Here is a 16,739-nt window from a genome sequence, read left to right as displayed (position 1 = left end):
TAACCTTAACTTTTATTACAACGTACCAAATCCCAACTAATTTAACTTACAACTGATAATGAAATTATTCTTACAATCTTACTATCTCACTACCATAAGAAGCTCCTGCTAGCTCGATACAACTCAATCTGAAATCCTAGCTCGTACTCTGGACTGAGGAACCTCGCTATCAATCATATCCTTTTTAACTGTAGAATACATAAAAAGGTTTGCAAGAGTGAGCTAACTAGCTCAGCAAGTCATAATAATGATAACTGAGGTTAAACAATGTTCAAATGGGATTATTCAGAAGAATCAAGTTTATTGTTAAACAATTGTTAGAATTGGATATTCATTTTAAGTTTTAAAACCAAGGTTAGGCTGTTGATCAGTCACGCACTAACCCCGAGCAAGGCACGCAGCCCTGCTCTAATTACTGGATCCAAGGCACACATTGGCCTACCTTGACCATGAATCTGGTCTGACCACGAATCTGGTCCACATAAAAAAACTATCCAATTCTAAAATAGTTCAGTATGATAAAAAATATACTTCAATAAAACAAGATCATAATCAATGATGTTTAACACTTGAATAAAAGCGTAATGCAATTCATGGGTATCACAAGGGTATATCAGGGTATGTATGAGAAATGGTTTTCAGCCTGTAAGAGGATCAAGTATTAGACGCATAATGATTTTTCAAGGTTTAGTTCTTTGATGTTATAAATAATGGTTGGGGTATAAAAGTTTCTATATTTTCAAACAATTCTGTTCCAGTGTTTGGTGTTTGGTAGTTATACATTTGGGGAGTAGTATCATATTTGTGTGGTTTGGTATCTGAAACTCAACAAAGGATGGTTTACAAGGAATAAGGCTTACGGCTCAAAGTTCAAATGATGTGACTCAGGTTCAAGGCTGAAGGATTCAAAGTATTTACAATATAAAACAGAGCTATTTTTAATACTTAACAATATGTCACGAGAGAATTTAGAAATATTTGCATTATATCTCGAAAAAGGTTCAAAATTACTTGCCTTGCAGGGCTTTACAACTATTACTGATCGACTCTGAGCCGATTCTGTCGCTCATGCTTTATTGTCTATCCACTAGATCACTCTGGATTCGACCTCAACACTTAAGTCCTTTGATTGGAACCTTACTGAACTTTTCGACTGACCATCAAACTATCTTTCGTCCAATGCCAATTCTCGGGACTTCTGACTAGAACCTACAAGGTCGAAACACCTTAACTTAGACATTCGATTATGCTTGACAAATCCTCGCTAACAATCTAACCGTGCGTTAACAAAACCCGACTCGTAACACATACATTATTGCAATACATGCATCAGTTAGGGTTCACGTTCTCGAAAATCGATTCGGTATTCATTTTCAGAAAACACGTATACTCGTCATTGTATGAAATTAGGGTTATTGGTTTTGGCAAAACGTTCACTACAACATACTATCAGGTTTTCTATAAAACATACGTATATGTATTTACTTATACTCGCTCGACGTCCCGATAATCCCCGGATACGCTCCCGTATTTCCGTAGTTCGATTTCCCGGAAATCAGACAGCATCTCCTTTGTTTATCGGACTACCCGTCGAAACATCATCGACGTCAAAATCAACCAATCAATCCAACAAACAGACAATCAATCCAACTTCACAATCCAAATAATCCCAAAATGTATCATTTAACTACTACTTTTAATTTCGACTAATATTATACGAACTAAATTATTTATTTTAAAATATTAGGACTCAGATAACGATCATCACGGTCCACCGTCAGCTGATCGAAACTCATTGCTGACGGTAGTAAAATTCGCGGGTGCCTGATGAAATTCAGGTTTCCAATGCGAATTTCACCGATTAAAATTTCGAATAATTACAATAAATAATCAAATAATCATTGAAATTTTTATTCAATTAATTTCATAGTTCGAGCAAGCACTTCGAATATCCTAAAAAAAATCAGGCTTCAAATTAAACACAGGGAATCAGCACAACCAAGAACAAAACAATCTGCATAACATGAGACAGGCAACGTGCACACGCGCTACCGGAAAGGCATAGGGTCGCCTCGCCGGAATTAAACCGGCGGCAACCAGAGGGACAGAGTAACGAAAGGAGAAAAACAACAGTACTAACGATTACTAACTACCACACATACATATAAACATATATGTATACATAGCAATCAGCAAAACGGAGTAACACCTACCGGAGCAATCAACACGGCGGTGAGTAGCAACCGGAAAAAGAGGGAAATGACAGAAAAGGGCAGTAAATGAGGGAAGGGAAGGAGAATAAAAGGGGAAGAACACAGAGAAATCACAGAGAAGAAGACTCCGACCCGCGGGATTAAAACCAGAGAGAGAGAGATTAAAGCACAGGGATGGTGTTCGTATGTGTATTTCTGGTGTTTTGTTATTATATTTTTTTTTCAATTCAATCACAGCCTGCCACGTTGCTTGCTGGTTAACAGGAAAGAAACACGTGTCCCATTACTGACTACAGCCTGGTTTTTATTCCGCATTTCGATATATACAAATCAAGGTGCTCTTAAAATAGTTTCAGAAAATTACGAAAATAGTCGTAAAATATCATAAATATCCCGAAGTAAATAAAAAAGTAGTTTTTATAATTTTAAAACAATTTATGAAACACAATTTATACCCGATTTTTGCAATTAAACGAATCGACACGTGGATGAAATTAATCCCGAAAATTTCCAAAATAATTTTAAAATTCTCGAAATATTCCAAACTTACATAAATATGAGTTTCATGATTTTTGAAGAATTCTGGAATTAAATACAGATTTTACAATTAAATGTAATCAGAAAATCATACAGGGTTAAATAATTGATAAAATATTGATTTCTAAATTTTGTAAAATCCCAAAAATAATTATTGTAATTATAAAATCATAAAAACAATTTTATACAAATAAATTTGCATTAAATCCACTTTTAAAAGTGAAAATAATTCAATACAATTTCATAATTAATTACGGGAACAACCCGGTACACCATAAATCATACATACATAATAATAAAATAAAACCGAGCTGACAAAAACTATACACATACTTTATTTATTTAATACTTCCATAATTACCTATTTAAATAATTCAAAAATACACGAGTCGTTATATCCTTCCCCCCTTAAAAAGATTCTGTCCTCAGAATCTGGTCTAATTACACAAGTGAGGATATTTATCAAGCATATCTGACTCTAATTCCCAAGTAGACCCTTTCTACTCGAGGATTTCAAACGTATTCACTATAGATATTAACTCATTTCCAAGGACTCGCCTTTAATGATCAAGAATTTGGATTGATCACTATATGTAGGACAAACTTGGACAAGAGCCCATTGGCTCCCAATCAATCACTTAATTCGAATCAGATACTTATCGCTTTAACATTGACAGGCAAAACACATTATATGTACATACTGTTGTGACGGTAACATCAACTCATGAACAACTTTATCTATATTTATCAATACCTCAAATGGTTCACTAAATTTAGGACTCAACTTGTCCCCTCTATTCAGACATATCCAACCTCTTTCAAGGTAAAACTTTTTACTAACACTACTAGTCCTATTTCTATACTCATACACTCTCTCGATACAAATCCGCCTTCTTGCTTTGTCTATTCCAAACTGCTTCAATCAATATCACTACGCCCTTGGTGTGCTGAATTAACGTAGAATTTGACAACTTCATTTCTCCCACTTAATCTCAATAAAGTGGGGACCAACACTTGCGTCCATATAAGGTTTGGTAAAGTGGAACTCTAAAGCTAATATCAATGATAAATGATCATCCCAGTTTTCCTTAAAACTCAACCTCTCAACATATCTTATATTTCCTGAATCGCTTCCTCACTTTGACCCTTCAGTTAAGGATGATAGGCGGTGCTCATTTCCAACTTTAGCTTTCAAACATTTAAACATCTCCTATTCGTTTCTATCCGTTAAGGTTGAAAAGTAATCTCATATATTCACTTATTATCACCTTTAGGTATTCGAACTTCATATTCCACTCTTTCCAATTCGTTTATCAACTCCTCAGTGATCTTAATTACATCCAATCCTTTCTTTCTGCACAAGGCTTCTGTTATCATACGACTTTGTTTAGGTAGTTGTTAACGGATTAATAAGAATATTTTATTAACCTCGGTCAAAATTTCATACTTGAAAACTCAACATATAACTGCTTTCCTTCTAATCTTTGGGGGAAAATCCTTGGGCATTCCACACAGACTCTCTTATTCTCTGAATAGCTGAAGATGTTATCAATAAATATAATTCGCTTATCCGAGTACTCTTTATACAACATTTCCTTAATTGCTTATAGTCAACTAATACACTTGTTATTTCACATAATATCACCAGAGCTTGCGATGCTCTTAACTCATTTTAATCGTAATCTCTGATATGTTCTCAGGTCGGATCTTAAATTAATCCCCAGGATATAACACACTTCTTGAATTAGGTCTCGTAAGTAATCAATTCTTTTTAAGGGTTACTTACTCTTATTCCTTGTTTTGTTAAACTCCCGATAATCAGTATACAATCTCATAATTTCATCCCTTTTCTCCAACAACATCACTGGTAAACTTTACGATTCGCTTCTTGAAAAACCACTCCTTGTTCTGCTTTATCCACTAGGCCTCCGATACTTTGCCTTAATTCTTTAACATGTCCAACACTTCCTAATCCATTTTGAAATTTCCTTCTTATACCTGGTTATCACTATTTTTCTTTAAATTTCCGTATATCTTGGCATTTCTTCAATAAATTAAATACTTTATATTATGAATTCCCTGTAGGATCTCATTTCTTAATTCTTTTACTTGTAGTATCCAAGTGCTGGAAGAAAACCTGGGGATATCGTGATCGTTCTCCTGGGCGCATAAATTTCCTCTTATTAACTGCTAACATCGTGATCCATTATCTTCTCTTGACATCTCCTGATCTTTCCCTTAACAACTTCGACTGAAAGGTCATACTATCCATCCTTGCTCCTTTTGGATTATGAACTCTGACTTCCAATTCCAACTTCTAAAATTCCATAGATAATTCTTCTGGTGCAGTCTCTATGTTCATTCTCTCCTTTTTGCTTATCTCTTGCCTCTACATTTGCTTTTCCTCGTGAATATATACTTCAAACTCTTATGGTCCGTATAGATCTTACACCTTTCTCCATACATATCATGTTTCCCAATCTTTCAAAGTGAATATTATTACTGCTAGTCCCAAATTATGAGTAGGATACTTCTACTTATAAGGTTTCGGTTGTCTGGATGCATATACAATAACTTTATTGTGCTGCATCAACACACATCCTATTCCCTTATGAGAAGTATCACTATAAACTACCAAATCTCCTTGATACTTCCAAAGTGATAAAGCAGGTGCTGTAACCATTCTTTCATTTAACTCCGCAAAACTTTCTTCACCCTTCTCCATTTCATATAAACTTCTTCCTTTTCATGGTTAGCTTCGTCAAAGGTATTACAACTTTCACAAAATCTTGCACAAATTTTCGATAATAACTGGCCCATGGTAAAACTTCTAACTTTTGTTGGTGCTTTTGGTCTTTCTTCATTTATAGTAACTTTAATTTCTGTTGGATCCCCTTTTTGCCTTCTCCTCACTAACTACTTATGCTAAGAATTATGCTTCCTGCCATTAAAGCTTTTACCTTGTAAACTTTACATACAATTTCTTTCTTCTCCGACTCCCCAATTATCATTAAATGCTTTGCATGGTCCTTCGTTGACTTTAAGTAACACAACTACAGCTTATCCAGATATTCCTTAAAGATTCTGTCCATCAAGTTCAAATATTACTGGTATATTGGTTAATCCAAATGACAGTACTAGAATTTTATAAAAACATTACCTAGTTCTGAAAATTATCTTTGATATATCCATAGGTTTAATCTTCAATTGGTAACATCCAAATCTTAAATCAATCTTATAAAAGTACTTTGCTTCTTTCACTTGATCAAATAAATCATTGGTTTGAGGTAACGGATACTTGCTCTTGATAGTAGACTTGTTGAGCTTCCGCTAGTCGACACATAATCTCATACTTCCATCTTTTTTATTAAAAAATAATACTGGTACACCTTATGGGGTACACTAGGTCCAATTGCTTCCTTTTCTAATCATCTCCTGCATTTGCTTTGCTAACTCCCTCATTTTAACTGGCGCCATTCTGTGCGGGACCTTGGACACTTGTGTCATTTCAGATGCTAAGTCAATCATGAACTCAATTTCTCTATTTGGAGGAAATGTTGGTAATTCATCTGGAAACATATCTTGAAACTCATTAATTACTATAAAACCTTCAAATTATGTTTACTCCTAATTTCTATTCATAATCACCGTAGTGCTCACCTCTTGGTCACCGTAACTTCTTGGCTTAAATCATCGTTAACAAATTCTTTACCTTTCTTCATCTTTTGAACCTCGTCACATTCTCATTTGGCGTCTTCAGAACTATCTTCCATCACGACGGTCTATCTAGGCATCATGCTTAAATGGTTAATCCATTCCTTAGAATAATGTCAAATCCTCTTATCTCAAATGATATCAATTTTTCACAACTTATTGCCAGAAATCTCAATTCCACCATTGGTACTTACTTATTTAACAATTACACGTTCTTGACTTGCTAGTCCTTTAGTCATAATCTTATCAATTAAACAGGGTAATTCATCTTATCAACAAAACCTTGAGAGATAAACGATCAAGTTGCTCTCACATATTTCAATACTTTAACGCATAAGGTATCCACAGTAATCATTCACGTCACCATATCTGTATTCTGAATAACATATTTCACAGACAAATCATAAACTCTCGTCCTTGGAGATGTATTCCTTATCGGAGTAAATTCCCTTGACTCTTAGTGCATCCCTGATTGGGGCTAGTGATTTGAAATCCTCGCCATATGCCTTTGTTTTCTTTCCATTCATGAGAGGTAGATGGAACTTTGCCCGCTTGGTTCAAAATACGTTGAATTTTGTTTGAAAAACTTTTGCGAAGAACGACAATACAACGAAAGAACTGTAAGGATTCATAATTAAATAAACTTAGAGTGGGAAAGAAAGAAGAAATAATGATTTGAATAAGAATGAGACAACCACATTGGTACTTAAGATGGCCAGTCTTTCGTACCATATGACATACAACACATGATTAGGTGGCGTCCCACCCGACCCTTCATCATCCCGACAAAGTGTCTCACCATAATACTGTTTGTCCCAACCAGAAATCAAAACTTGAGGGGAACAATTAAATTTGAATGGAATGCAATATCCTCCTTTTTCTTATCACCGCAATAATTTGTTAAGAAAAGAAGTTTATACATATTTAGGAATCAAAAAGGAATATACGCTGTAATATTGAAGACAAGAATGATACCATTGGTCACCATCCACAATTCACTTGTATTCATCTTTCGAGCTTGTTCGATCATATCCCAATTGTGTCATATAACAACTTTAGAATGTACGCTAAAATGCCTTCGCAAATTAAGCATTATGGTAGATTCTTACTTGTCACGTCTTGCGTCTTTAACATCGCACTTACACGTATAATACTTTAACAATTCGATCATAATGGCGTTCTTACCAGATAACCTCGAGTTTTATCTTTTTATTTAGAATAACCACGAACCAGTCAATATAGCGATCCTTTTGTTAATAATATTCTTCTTTTTAGAAAAGTCTGGAAACCTTCCCAATCTTCTTCAATCATACTCAGGCCCCTTTTTAAATCAATGAATTCTTTAAACTTTAATGGTCTCTGCAACTGGATGAATAACTTTTCCATACTCTGGTTCTGTTGTTAATCTCATCAAACAAGATTCACATTCTGCTGTTAGGATTAATCGAAACTTCTTCATAATAGCGGGTCCATTTGGCCCTCGGAATCAACCATACTAATTTCTGGAACACGTACTTTCTAAGTAATCTAGTCTTATAACAAACAATGAACCCAAGCAGTAATTTGACAACCATTGTTTTAAAACTTATTTATTAAAAGGGCTTTTGGAAATTTTGTTAAGAAAAATCTTTTTCAAAAACTTGTTAAAAAAATTTTGAAAATCGCATATTTGGTTGTCCTCACGATATGAGTTGATTGTTGTCCTCCTCACCCATAACAAAGTACCTTTTTAAGGAAACATTCACTTAAAGGTCCATTCACTCAATCTACCTTCTCTCCTTTATTGGGTCCATTTGCTTTCCATAATCGACGAAAACTTCAGTTGTCGTTGCATGTTATCTTATTCGTAGCTTCACATCAAAACTTCCATACTGGTAATACTCCCGTCATCAACCTTGCAGTCATTAAGTGGAACAGACTATCCAATAGTCAACAAATCGGATGATGTCACATCACATTGTTACTATAAATATATCATATAATATCCCATATTTTCAATCTTATTATTATTATTATTTGGAATTATTTATGTGATTTTATATGAATTTTGGTGAATTATCTGATAAGTGGAATTGATGTTTGAGTGTTTAGATGTGATATTATTTGAGTATTTGAATTTTTATATGCTCAGAATAAAATATAGATAATTGTGATATTTTTCTGGTAATTTTTGGATTGTTAGATGATTTTATATTGATTTATGAATTATTATTTATTTTCTGAATAATTACCAAAATTATTTTATAAAGCCGGGAATCGTCCGACTTCAACCGTTTTTGCATTTTTATAACCCGAAACTCTTCCCAAAACTCCTTCCTAACCTAATCTGGTAATTCCGGACATTTTCCGTGTTTTGACTTTTTCAATCCGGATTACGGTTTGACCCGTGCGCGGCCCGGCGCAAGATTTTTGATACGATAGTTATTTCGGTAATCAATAAAACCCGTATTCTCGAGAGACGGGATATTTTTACGTTATTTTCGTATATAGTGTTTTATAAAAAGCTCGGTTTTGATAATTATCCCATTTTGGTATTAAATTGTATCATTTTTATTGTTACTTAGCAGCTAAGTAATGTATTTTTGGATCTGATATGATCCAATGGGATATTTGTTACGTGTTTAATTGTACTTATATGAATCGATCCGTAATTTGGACGCGTGTTTACTTGCATTACTCGTTTTATCTCATTTTATGTGCATTTGATTGTATTTTATGCGTATTCTAATTTTCTATTAATTTAGGTATCGTTTCTGTTTTTCAAAAATAAACGGACCGGGACCCCACCAGGACGTTTAAGCCCATAAAATTTACGTTTTTATTTTTATAAAATCAATCGCATTTCAAATACCCGGTATTCCTGCATTTTTGCGTTATTCGCAAATTTTGGGATATTTTGATATAAATTTTATACTTTACTATTTTTTAAATCATTCCCCGTAATTATTATTTTGGGACCTAATTATTTTAATTAAGGGATAAAAACATCCTTAATTGATTATTGGGGTATTTATTTTCAGAAAATATAAATTGTTGATTTACTATTTTATTTTCAGAATTATGCTAAATAATTACAAATTAGAAAATCATGATTTTGGGGGTGAGGGTTGTGTTCTTGAGTTCTTGGGAATCAATCAAGCGTTTGAGGATGATTCCGATCTCCGTTTTTGACGTTCCAATATTCAAATTGAAGCCTGGGATTCATACAATCATATTCTACAATCTGTTTCGTCAAAGGTTATTGAATCAAAAATCTCGATTTTAAGTATAATAATCGAATTTTGGGGGTTTCTGAAATCGATAAATCGTTTGTATATTTTGACGTTATATGTGAATAGATCGTTTAGTTTGCAACTGATTCATGTATATATTGTTATTGTTTGGACTTGAATAGCTGGTCATCGGAAACGACTCCGCCGTCTTCGTTTTCTGATTTTGCGGCCATATCTTTACTCGGTTGTTAATTTTAACTCATGGGTTGAATTTGTAGGAACTTAAGGATTGTTTTGACATAAGTATCGTTATTATTGGTTCTATTTCAGTCGAGATTGTAATTTGACCGGAGTTATTATCGGATTTTGGTCGGATGTTACTCGAAGAGGACGAACAGTAGTTCGTTTATGCTTGATGTCTCTTACCCTGAGTTGCTATTGTGATGTTGTCTAAAATTAGGCTGAAAAACGATGGAAATGGGACTGTTTCGACCCCGTCGGAACATCGCCGGATTCCCGGCCGTCGCCGGAATCTGGGAATGTTCCGGTAAGGTTCTTCACTCCCAACCCGGTTATTCCCCGACCCGTTCCTGACCCGTTTTCCAGAATTCCCAACCCGGTTTTGATCTTAATTTCCCCAAAATCCTATTCTGAAAATGTTTCTGCATTTTCTGTTTTATTTTAATTCAGAAATCTTATTTAATTTCTAAAAAAAAAATTCATTCTTATTTTAAAAATCATTATTTTAATTCTGAAAATTTATTTTAATTCAAAAATAAATCCAAATTATTTAATTAATTAATTTTAGTTGATAATTAATTATTTAATTAGTCAATTAATTTAAATTTTAATTGATTAATTAATTTTAATTAGTTATTAATTAATTTTAATTGATTATTTAATTAGATTTAATTATTTATTTTGATTTAAAAATTCTGAAAAATAGTTTTGAGTTTTAAAATATTATTTTAAATTATTTTCCAGGCTCGATAATTCTTATAAAATTATTTTCGGGTGTTCGAGCCCTATTATTTAATTATTAAATGATTCGGAGACCCGTTTTATTCCGAAAAATGTTCAAGAATTCATATTAAATAAACCGTTCGTCCGTTTAATACGAAACGAACGCGTACAAACTCAGAAAAATATTACACTTTCAATAAAAATACTTTTGAGACCCAAATCCTTTTGTTTCGAAAGATCGCTTGTTTTACGAATCATTCTGAGTCGATTATTGATCGATAAATTATATTTTTGACCCGATTTCCGTTTTAAACGTATTGAGTCGAACCTTTTGGCGAACTGAGTCTTATGTGATATGAATTATGTGATGCATGAGTTATGTGCTTATGTACTATGTGAATTATGTGCATATGTGGATCAAGAGTCCTGTATTTGTCTGTTATATTTATGTGTGGGCTATCGTATGGGTAGACGATAGGCTTTTGACGCGTAGTTCGTCGAGTGGTTATCGATTAGACAATTAAAGTTCTATATTTTAATTATAGATGCGGATCATTCGAGTTGATCAAGACAAGATGTTGGATAAAGAGTGAGATGGAATGGAATTGGATAACTGGCTTCTAGCAATCGCAGGAGCAGCATATCAGTCAAATGTTTAAAAGAAGGACGGTGATGTTTTAAGACAAGATTTCAGAATAGATGCGTCTTTACGAGTGTGACTAACTGCTAAAACCCAAAGGCAAGTATCCCTATCATCACTTATTGTTCAAGTGATATTTATTTTGAAGCTTATTATGCAAGTATTGCTTTCCCTATTCAATTCAAGATAGATAAATGTTTTACATATCGCTGAATTAAATGATTCTATTTATGCAAGTATTCTTCTACTATTCTATGATCAGAATAGCTAAGTGATTTTACTTATCCAATTATCGGATTTATAAATGTTTTGGATTTTGAGAAAAGTGATTTGGTTGCGAATATTCCTACCCAAGAATTGGGGGAATAAAATTATTTCGGGTGTTGATTATTTTGACCCTTTTTTTTAATAAAATATTTTAAGATTGGATGGTTACTGGTTGCGTAAGAGGTCGAGGCACCGGTCCAGCGTGAGCTATTATACGGAAGTGTAATATCTTTCAAGGCTTGTTATGCCTTTTCTGGCGCCCTATAGGTACCGTATGTCTTCGGGATACGGGTAGTACCTATATTTACGGTCTGGCCGCGGGATACCGGTGCTGTTTCGTGACTGATCATCAGGAACAGCATAGTGCATAATTGGTTCCAATCTAAATAGATATCTAAAATTTTTTATTGTTTTGATAATCATAGCATAAATGATTTATCAACTGTTTCTGTTTTGGAATAATGGTGAAATGCAGTTTTGATTCAGATTCTGATTTATGCTGATAATTACGTTGTTGTTAAATATCAAAGGTGGTATTAGTATAGATGATTGATGTTGACTTCAGTATGGGTGTTGTGAGCATCAAAGTTCGTATTGATATCTAATTTGATATGACAGCAAAATAAGTATTAATTTCAAGAGTTGAGTTTTGAATAAAGTTTATGATTCAATCCATAATCATTGTTTCATGCTGTTGTGGTTTACGATATTTCCGTAAACACTGTTTTACGAGTTTTATTCTCGTCAAGATTCAAAGTATTGCTGAAGCATTTCGCTCAAAAATATCAAAATGGTTTGAATACAATTAAGGAATCAATTCTGGGATTCCTCAACTAAAATTTTATGATTCAGCAATTATGATTTGATTTTAAATATTCTGCGCTTATACAGATGTCGGTTTTATATCAAACGACCCTATAATTGTTATAATGATCTTGCTGAGCATTTCTTTCGCTCATACTTGCCTGTTTTTAAATTTAACCTCCAGTGAGGATTAGCTTCCGCTGTTTAGCCGCGTAATTCGAGGAAGCAAAGAAGAAGCTTTTGGGAAGGTGGTTGGTCCAGGGTTTGCGGACTAGTGTAAGTTTTATTGTATAAATTTGTTTATATTATATTATATTATAGTTGTGTATTTTATTTGGGCCTAGTATACTTTATTTCGAAGTTATACTAGTGGGTTTAATTGTGAGTTGGAAATTATTGAAAAGAGTTTTAAAAGAAAGTGAAAATTTATTGGTGGAATTTGGATACCTTGTTTCTAGAGTTGTAACCTTAAAAGATCTTGGAGTAGTTTGGGGTCATTTATGATAATTATCTTCCGCTGGCATTTATTTATTGATTTAACAGGTTAATTTGGATTGAAGTTTTATAGTGACGACCAAATCCTCTAACCCCGTATTTGGGGGCGTTACATATCACATCGTCATAACATCATTATCTAACTTTAAGAAAGTTCCAGATCCATACTCTTCTCTAACTCTCTTTCAAAACTCATCTAATCCATTCCACAAGCTAATCATAGGTGGCCTATTCACTAATGGTTTCTTTTAATCTGGTAGCAGCTATCCTCCAGAACACTTAAATCTTCTTTCTAAACTTTTTCTCACCTTTTATTTATATCTCAAATACTCACCATTTACTATAACTCCCGAATCCATCCTCGTAGGTATAATTGCTTCATAGGACAAATTTTAAACTGGGGGTATAGAACAGGGTGTAGGGTAAACTGAAGAGATACACTCACAGCCGAATGTCCAGTAAAACAAGAATAAACAGATGGAGGTTCTCGAATAGGTAGTCTCGTATCAAGAGGTGGTAGAATAGCGTAGAATAGATTTAAGAGATGCAACTGCTATAACAGAAGGTAATACCATTAATACTGATGGAAGAACAAGGTGCAAATCAAATCTGGGAAAGGATGAAGATCCTTGAACGAAAAGCTCCAAACGATCAGATGATATAGGGAAAACAGGATCTGCCATTGCCATCATCTAGAAATCACGCCGCAAGCTAAGAATCTCGAATCGCAACACGAACCATGCCGGAGACCTACTATACAGTCTCACTCAACCTCACGACGTCTTATCTTTCTATTTCCTACACCTAATCATAACCCTCTACCCAATCCCGACAATCTAGGCTTGTTTCAGTGACTTATAACCTGTAGCTCTGATACCAACCTGTGGCGCCCTCCAAACCCGGGTCAGAGGTTTGGGGTCCACAACACATACACAATATAAAAACCTGTATAAGAAATATTAATTGCAATGACCCTGCTTTACATAACCACGGATCGCAACAGGTTAAAGTATGAAAACAAGCCACAACCTTAACTTTTATTACAACGTACCAGATCCCAACTAATTTAGCTTACAACTGATAATGAAATTATTATTACAATCTTACTATCTCACTACCATAAGAAGCTCCTGCTAGCTCGATCCAACTCAATCTGAAATCATAGCTCATACTCTGGACTGAGGAACCTCGCTATCAACCATATCGTTTTTAAGTCTAGAATACATAAAAAGGTTTGCAAGAGTGAGCTAACTAGCTCAGCAAGTCATAATAATGATAACTGAGGTTAAACAATGTTCAAATGGGATGATTCAGAAGAATCAAGTTTATTGTTAAACAATTATTAGAATTGGATATTCATTTTAAGTTTTAAAACCAAGGTTACGCTGCTGATCAGTCACGCACTAACCCTGAGCAAGGCACGCAGCCCTGCTCTAATTACTGTATCCAAGGCACACATTGGCCTACCTCGACCAAAAATCTGTTCTGACCACGAATCTGGTCCACATAAGAAAACTATCCAATTCTAAAACAGTTCAGTATGATAAACAATATACTTCAATAAAACAAGATCATAATCAATGATGTTTAACACTTGAATAAAAGCGTAATGCAATTCATGGGTATCACAAGGGTATATCAGGGTATGTATGAAAAATGGTTTTCAGCCTGTAAGAGGATCAAGTATTAGACGAATAATGATTTTTCAAGATTTAGTTCTTTGATGTTATAAATAATGGTTGGGTATAAAAGTTTCTGTGTTTTCAAACAATTCTGTTCCAGTGTTTGGTAGTTATACATTTGGGGAGTAATATCATATTTGTGTGGTTTGGTATCTGAAAATCAACAAAGGATGGTTTACAAGGAATAAGGCTTAGGACTCAAAGTTCAAATGATGTGACTCAGGTTCAAGGCTGAAGGATTCAAAGTATTTATAATATAAAACAGAGCTATTTTGAATACTTAACAATATATCATGAAAGATTTTAGAAATATTTGCATTATATCTCGAAAAAGGTTCAAAAGTACTTGCCTTGCAGGGCTTTACAACTATTACTGATCGACTCTGAATCGACTCTGTCACTCAGGATTTATTGTCTATCAACTAGATCACTCTGGATTCGACCTCAACACTTAAGTCCTTTGATTGGAACCTTACTGAGCTTTTCGACTAACCACCAAACTATCTTTCGTCCAATGCCAATTCTCGGGCCTTCCGACTAGAACCTACAAGGTCGAAACACCCTAACTTAGACATTCGATTATGCTTGACATATCCTTGCTAACAATCTACCCGTGCGTTAACAAAACCCGACTCGTAACATATACATTATTGCAATACATGCATCAGTTAGGAATCACGTTCTCAAAAATCGATTCGGTGTTCATTTTCAGAAAACACGTATACTCGTCATTGTATGAAATTAGGGTTATTGGTTTTGGCAAAACGTTCACTACAACATACAATCAGGTTTTGTATAAAACATACGTATATGTATTTACTTATACTCGCTTGACGTCCCGATAATCCCCGGATACGCTCTCGTATTTCCGTAGTTCGATTTCCCGGAAATCGGACAGCGTCTCCTTTGTTTATCGGACTACCCGACGAAACATCATCGACGTCAAAATCAACCAATCAATCCAACAAAAAGACAATCAATCCAACTTCACAATCCAAATAATCCCGAAATGTATCATTTAACTACAACTTTTAATTTTGACTAATATTATACGAACTAAATTATTTATTTTAAAATATTAGGACTCAGATAACGATCATCACGGTCCACCGTCAGCTCATCGAAACTCATTGCTGACGGTAGTAAAACTCGCGGGTGCCTGATGAAATTCCGGTTTCCAACGCGAATTTCACCGATTAAAATTCCGAATAATTACAATAAATAATCAAATAATCATTGAAATTTTTATTCAATTAATTTCATAGTTCGAGCAAGCACTGCGAATATCCTAAAAAAATTAGGCTTCGAATTAAACATAGGGAATCAGCACAACCAAGAACAAAACAATTTACATAACATGAGACAGGCAACGCGCACACGCGCTACCGGAAAGGCATAGGGTCGCCTCGCCGGATTTAAACTGGCAGCAACCAGAAGGACAGAGTAACGAAAGGAGAAAAACAACAGTACTAACGATTACTAACTACCACACATACATATAAACATATATGTATACATAGCAATCAGCAAAACGGAGTAACACCTACCGGAGCAATCAACACAGCGACGAGTAGCAACCGGAAAAAGAGGGAAATGTCAGAAAAGGGCAGTAAACGAGGGAAATGAAGGAGAATAACAGGGGAAGAACACAGAGAAATCACAGAGAAGAAGACTCCAACCCGCGGGATTAAAACCCGAGAGAGAGAGAGAGAGAGAGAGAGAGAGAGAGAGAGAGAGAGAGAGAGAGAGAGAGAGAGAGAGACTAAAGCACAGGGATGGTGTTCGTATGTGTATTTCTGGTGTTTTTTTATTATATTTTTTTTTTCAATTCAATCACAGCCTGCCACGTTGCTTGCTGGTTAACAGGAAAGAAACATGTGTCCCATTACTGACTGTACCCCGGTTTTTATTCCGCATTTCGATATATACGAATCAAGGTGCTCTTAAAATAGTTTCAGAAAATTATGAAAATAGTCGTAAAATATCAGAAATATCCCGAAGTAAATAAAAAAATTGTTTTTATAATTTTAAAACAATTTCTGAAACACAATTTATACCCGATTTTAGCAATTAAACGAATCACCGCGCGGGTGAAATTAATCCCGAAAATTTCCAAAATAATTTTAAAATTCTCAAAATATTCTAAACTTAAATAAATATGAGTTTCATGATTTTTGAAGAATTCTGGAATTAAATACATATTTTACAAATA

Source organism: Apium graveolens, chromosome 11 (assembly GCF_009905375.1).
Source record: "Apium graveolens cultivar Ventura chromosome 11, ASM990537v1, whole genome shotgun sequence".
In the NCBI taxonomy this organism is placed as follows: Eukaryota; Viridiplantae; Streptophyta; class Magnoliopsida; order Apiales; family Apiaceae; genus Apium; species Apium graveolens.
The sequence above is the reverse complement of the archived record's forward strand: the minus strand, read 5'-3'. Positions refer to the sequence as shown.